This window comes from Chinchilla lanigera, unplaced genomic scaffold (assembly GCF_000276665.1).
Source record: "Chinchilla lanigera isolate Chin_1 unplaced genomic scaffold, ChiLan1.0 scaffold00099, whole genome shotgun sequence".
NCBI classification, from domain to species: domain Eukaryota; kingdom Metazoa; phylum Chordata; class Mammalia; order Rodentia; family Chinchillidae; genus Chinchilla; species Chinchilla lanigera.
In genome coordinates, this window is record NW_004955500.1 from 1,756,504 (window position 1) to 1,763,294 (window position 6,791).

General features: G+C 39.4%; 2 protein-coding genes across 7 annotated transcripts in view; one reads left to right on the forward strand and one right to left on the reverse strand.

Moving 5' to 3' along the window:
• Zcrb1 (zinc finger CCHC-type and RNA binding motif 1) overlaps positions 1-6,791 on the reverse strand; it is a 100,073-nt gene that overhangs the window by 72,501 nt on the left and 20,781 nt on the right. The window lies entirely within an intron of this gene.
• The window catches only part of Pphln1 (periphilin 1), a gene marked incomplete in the record, with an annotated part of 147,089 nt that overhangs the window by 11,536 nt on the left and 128,762 nt on the right, over positions 1-6,791 (forward strand). Inside the window, 1 exon segment of one of the 5 annotated variants that reach the window (XM_013505670.1) lies at positions 6,450-6,734. 5 annotated transcript variants of the gene reach the window in all.

A 6,791-nucleotide genomic window follows, 5' to 3' on the forward strand; every position in this document is an offset into this window, starting at 1 on the left:
CTGAGGGACAATCAGCTAAAATTTTTTCCAAGTTTGTGGGCTGGCTTCTGTCAGTTTCTTAAGCTCTATTTTTTTATATGAATCTGTTTGATAGTCATTAAGCGTGGTTTTCATTTTGGACCCATCCCTGCAGTTGTCTGGGAAGTTATTACTGAATTTATTTTTTTAGGGTGGCTTTCAGATTGTCCCACCTCATTGTTCCCTGAGTTTGCCTTTGGTGAACTGGATGTCTGGGATTACATCTTATTTGAATGTCTTTTCATGTCCTTGACTTTTTTTTTTTTTTTAAATTCCTGCATTGATGCTTATAAATTTGCTATGGTGAGTTTCCTTACTGCCAGTATTTAGAACTCTTAAGAAACGACTGCTACTCAGCGGTGTCTTCCAGGTGTAACTGGTTTTTGGGTTTTGAGTATGTTGCTGCCTGCTCAGTTTACTCCTAAGTTCTTTGGCACTGGCCCAGGGTATTTTCTGTGACCTTGAGGCCATCTCAGTTTTGGTGAACCAGGAGTACAATCAGCACTATCAATAGCTTCAACACAGCCTTGAAAATGACAAGCCAAAGGGACCATTAATTTATCGCCTTTAATTGTATGAACTAGATTTGTCATATCAATGCAGAGGTTCTTATCTATGTGCAGCCCCTTTTGTTCAATAAAGCTGCAGCCATTGTGTTCTCTGCCACTGAACTCAACTAAATCATATGATTTGTCATTAAATTAAAAGTTTTATAAATACACTAAAAACTTCGCTATGTACAACTATGCTTTCCTCAAAAGACCCATTGTATCATGGCCTTCAGTTAAGGCTTATGTCATTTATGTAACTTACATTTGCCACCCTGTAAAAAAGACGAACTCTCTGTAGTCAGTGCCTCAGATTTGGAGAATTGATTACTCCTCTGGCGTCCACCACTGTTAATAGAGTTCCTTTTGTTCTTCTGAGCTTCTTGCTGTTGACTCAATTTTCCCACAGCAATATAACAAAATCTATATTTTTATTTATTTATTTATTTTTGGGTCTGGGAATTGAACTCAGCCTTGCGCGTGTGAGGCAGGCACTTGTGCCACTGAGCTATATCCCCAGCCCAACAAACTCTAAAATAAACCAGAATATTGTATGCAGCAAATAAGCTCTCACTTTGCCAATTTCACCCTCAAGGGAGAGAAGATAAAAGGGATTAGGGTAAAATAGAGAAGTAAAAAAGAGAAAGAAACGAGAGTAAAGCTGGTGGGCAAACTAGGATCACACAAACTTTGGGAAACAGGTGAAAAAGACAGGAAGGAAAGAGAGAATGAAAAAATAAAAGGAAGGACAGAACAAGAGAACCGAGAAACTAGAAACCACGTGCAGGTACATATAAAAAACAAGATCAAACAATGAAGGAGAAAAAGCAAAGCAAAGCAAACCAAATGAAACAAAAGGAGACAGAGAGAGAGGAAAAAAAAAAGGCCACTTAAAGATTTGACTCTGCTGTTACTGGTAGACAATGTGTGGAGACAGCATCCAGATCCATGTTGATTTTTCCCAGCAAGTCAGCAGCTGTTTTACGGTAGAGTAGTGGATAGTCTCAGCGAGCCTGCACCTTTATTTTCCCTGAAGTTCAGGCTGGTTTCTGGGACCAGACTTGTTCAGCCTGCAGCAGTCAGCGCGCATTCTGTGGGACTGAACTTAGTTGGGACCTGCTAGATGCCCCAGATGATGTTCTGAGTTCTGAGCCAGTTGGCCTCTCTCCAGGTTGACTCCCAGCCAATCTCCGTCTCCCATGGGATGTTCGATCCCGAAGCACTCTCCACCAGCTAGTGTAGTCCTCCATGTCCACTGCCCGCTTCTACTGCTGAGTTCCCCTTGTGAGGCCTGTGGGGTTGCCAGCAGGCACAGTGTCTCCATAGGTGTAAACTGCTCCTCCTACGCAGTGAGTCCCAACTCTGGGAGAGGGCTCTGCCAGCCACCTCTTTTTCGTTGAAGTTTCTCTCCTTGCTCTCCGTGTCGTATTCAGTTCTCACTTGAGGGCCTTCTAAGTCCGGAGGACCCATTTCCCTCCTTATCTTCCTCGTTTTTGCTGTATTTCAGTGTCTGTATGGCAAATCTCAGAGAGGCTCTTTCTGTGCTGGTTACCTCTTTGCCATCTTTCCAGAAGTCTCCTTTCTTTTTCCTTTTTCTTTGTTGGGGCAGTACTGGAGATTAAAGCCAGGGCTACTCAACCATGGACATACATCCCTTAGCCTTAGTGTTTTATTTTTTGAGACACGATCTTGTTAAGTTGCCCAAGGTGGCTTTGAACTTAAAATGCTCCTGCCTCAGACTCCTGAGTAGCTGTGATTACAGGTGTGTGCTACTGTGCCCAGGGTTGTTTTTGTTTGTTTCTGCCTTTCACCTTTTGGTGCCCACACCCACCGGCTTCGGAGTGCTGGGAATTGAGCCCAGTGGTTCTCCCATGCTGGCTCTGAGCCACAGCCCAACCTTTATTTTTTATCTTTTCAAATATAGGTATTTAATTGTATAAATATGGGCTGTGTGTAGTGCCACATGGGATCCCAGCACTAATGAGGCTGAGGTTGGAGGATTGCTATGAGTTCAAGGCAGCCTGAACTACATGGCAAGAAACAAAACAAAATAAAAACAAAGTAAAAAGCACAAAAGAAAGAAAATCTACAGTTGTGCTTCTAAAATTGCTTTGGTTATACTGCATACATTTTGCTATTTTGAGTTTTTACTATCATTCAGATTAAAATATTTTCAGATTTCCAAGGTTCCTTTGTTAATCTAAATGTTATTTAGGAGTGTATTATTAATTTTTAAATATTTGCAGAAAAGTTTCTTATTTAATACTAGTAATTGTTTGTTGTTGATTTCTGATGTCTTTTTGTGATAGCTGGAGAATATAACTTTGCCTGGCTTTTACCCTTGTAAATCTATTGAGAATTGTTTTATGGCCTAACATGTTTTTTACTTGGGAGAATGATGCATATATGCTGGGCAAGAATGTGTATCATGCTAATTTTGCATGGGTTATTGTTCTGATATTAGGTAAATTGGGTAATAGATTGTTATTGCTGAAAGTTTGGGTATAGTTTTATCTCTTTTTTTTTAAGAGTAGGAGGACTTTATTGAAAGAAAGAAAGCTTCTGTCTTGAGAGGGCCAGAAGGGAACCCCGAAAGTGCATTGTTGCCCTCTGCCCCCTTTTTGAGAGTGGATTATTTAAGTACCCTGCATTGCTGCTGAATTGTGCATTTCTTCCTTTTTTTTTTTTCTTTTTGTTACCCGGAATTGAACTCACAACCTCGTGCTTGCTGGGCAGGCATTGTACCGCTGAGCTAAATCTCCAGCCTCTTCCTTTGGTTTTGCTTTCTGTGTTTTGTGCTCTGTTACGTGTATTTCACAATTGTCTTACCTTTTGGACACATTGACCTTGTATCATTATGTCATATCCCTCTTTATCTCAAGTTATGTTTTTTTGTCCTGCTGTCTATTTGTCATGTATTAGTGTAGTCATTCCTCTCTTTTACTTACTGTTTACATTCATGGTATGTCTTTTCTCTTTTTACTTTCAATATATTTGTGTCTTTGAATATAAAGTTTGCTTTTTATGTACAGGTATAATAGAAAGTTGGATTTTTTAATCCAGTCTGACAATTTCTGAAATATGATAGTGTTTAAATCCATTCACACTTAATATTATTATTGATGTAGTTAATTTACCTCTGTTTTTTTTTGTTTTTTGAATGTATCATGTTTGTCCATGTGTCTCTTTTTTCCCCCCATACTGGGAGTTGAACCCTGGACCTTGCACATATAGGCAAGTGCACTACCACTGACCTGTATCACCAGCCTGTCATGTACTTTTGTTCCTGTTGTTCTTTTTTTTTTTTTCTTTTTTTTTGCGGTACCAGGAATCAAACTTGGGACCTTCAGCTTGCCAGGCAGGCACTTATGCCACTGAGCTATATCCCCAGCCCAAAGCTTTTTATTTTTTTTGCCGGTACCGGGAATCGAACTCACAACCTCACGCTTGCCAGGCAGGCACTGTGCCGCTGAGCGAAATCCCCAGCCCTTTCTGTTGTTCTTTTACTGCCTTTTTTTTTTTTTTCGGTATTAGATTGCTATTTTTTAGTATACCATTTTAATTCTTAATGGCTTTTTTTTTCAAGTTTTAAAATTTTTGTGGTAAAGGTTGAATTTAGGGTGTCAGGCATGCTGAGCTCACACTGTATCACTGAGTTACAAAATCAGCTTCTATTTGTTGTTTTTTTAAAAAAACTATATCCAAAGTTGGGCAAGATAGTGCATGCCTGTAATCCCAGCACTGTGGACGCTGAGGCAGGAGGTTCTCTACAAAGTTTGAGGTTAGCTTGGGCTACATAGTGAGTTCAAGGTCCGACCGGAGTACATAATGAGACCCTGTCTCAAACAAAGAAACCTGTATTCTAGCCAGGGAAAGTAGAGCATATTTGTATGCAATGAATGTAGGAGGTGAGTTATGAGTGTCCTTTGAGCCCAGGAGTGCTAGGCTACTTCAAGCAACACAATACAGTAAGACGTGATCTTTTTTCCTCTCAGTTTTTTTACTAGTGTATGTTTGCAGTAGACACAGGAAGGCTCAGAATTAGGGTACTGGTGTATGTATTCCTTCAATTTTGATCCAGCTTTTTACTTTCCTTTCTCCCCTTTTTTCCATTTCCTCTCATATGCAGATCCCTTTCCCACCCTTTGAGAAAACCAACCCTGATTCATTGACCCCTTGTATTGTTTTTTTTTTCCTGGTTATTTATTTATTTGTTTGTTTGTTTGTTTGTCTGTCTGTCTGTCTGTCTGTCTGTCTGTCTGTCTCCCTACGCAGTTCAGGCTGGTCTTGTATTTGCAGCAATCCTTCCTCAGCCTGCTGAGTGCTGGGAGGATTATAGGTGTGCATCACCATGCCCAGCTTTCTAGTCTTTTTATGTGGGTATTCACAGTTACAAACTTCCCTTTTAGAACTGTTCTTACTGTGTCCTCTAGGTTTGGGTGTGTTTTGCTTTTGGAAGACTCCATCTGAGAATTCAATTTTTAGTGTTGAATATCTAGGAATTACAATTTATAAAAACTGAGTTCAGTTTAATGCTAAATTAATTTCAGTGAAATACAGAAATTTTGATGTGATATTTGTAGTAATATTCATATTCTAATTACATGCATTATAAACTCAGTAACAAATTATTATTATTTTGGTTTTGTTTTTGTTTTTTTGTTTTTCTCTGGTACTGGGAACCGAACTCACAACCTTGCGCTTGCCAGGCAGGCACTTTTGCCGCTGAGCTAAATCCCCAGCCCCAGTAACAAATTATTAATAGTCATTGCATTACACAATGGTACAATTTTTTAAAGGAATTAAGGGAAAAAGAGAAATACATTTGTATGTGGAAGCATCTTTGTTAAACTGCAGATTCATCTTTTCTAGCACTGTCCCCTCTGTGTGGGCTCCTAAACTCCACAGGGAACCAGAAGAGACCTAGAATTGCAAAAGCATTCTCACTATCAGGGGAAATATGGAGGCATCACAATCTTAGACTTAAGGTATACTACAAACTACCGTGATGAAAATAGCATCGTATCGACTACCCAAGAAACTGTTTGAGGCATGTGCTGTTTTCAAATCCACATTTGCAGTGCTGTTGTCATCTCTGTCACATATTATGTTAAAAGCCCAACTATGCACTTTTATGATTATTTTATCATGTTATTTTTTCATTCAAGTGAAAGAAGAAAAAATGTCTTTTGTCATGATCTTCATGATCACTTTTCCTGACATTTTTTATTTCTTTGCATGGTTTAGATACCTGATGTCATGTTGTTTCAATTTAAAGAGCGTTCTTTTACTTTTCCCTCCTTCCCATCCTTTTTTGTGGTGCCAGAAATCAAACCCCCAGGCTGTGCATGTGTGGGACTCTTCTACTAACCCACATCCTCTATCCTTTTTGTATTACTTTGGTAACTGGAGCCAGGCATTGTGGTGCTCACCTATAATACCAGGACTCCAGACACTGAGGCAGGAGGATGCCTGTGAGTTTAAGGACAGCCTGAACTGCACTGTAAGACCCTGTCTCAAAAAAAAAAAAAATTTGGTACCTGGAATGGAACCCATGGCATTTGTATTCAGATGCATCGACAGCCCTTTTTTATTTTTTCTTTTCAGGCAGGATCTTTCGAAGTCATCCAGGCTGGCCTTGAACTCACTATGTAACCCAAACTCACTGTGACCCACCTGCCTCAGCCTCTTGAAGCCATCAAGCCCACTTATTATCATTTCTTCATAGCTTTACTGAGATACAATTCACATGATAAAAAACTCACCTGTTTAAGTGTATAATTCTAGAGATTACATTTTCTTTTAGTATAATTACAGATGTGTGGTATCTCTTCACTCTGCTGGTTGTTTCATTTGCTGTGCAGAATCTCTTTAATTTGATGTGATCCCATTTGTTGATTCTTTATAATATTTCTTGTGCTTTTAGGGGTTTGTTTATAAAGTCTTTGCATACTATATCTGAAGAGGTTTAGCTATTCTGTCTTCAGGCAGATAAAGTGTTTCTGTTTCAATAATTAGCTCTTTGATCTGTTTCAATTTTAGTTTAGTGCATGGTGAGAGATGTGGGTCCTGGTTAATCTTGGGCATGTGGAAAGCCAGTTTCCCCAGCACTGTTGGTTAAATAGCCTGTCTTTCCTTCAGCACAGACGTTTGGCTCCTCTGTCACAGGTAAGGCTGCTGAGTGTGCCTGGACTTGTTTCTGCATGTTCTTTTTTTTACATTTTC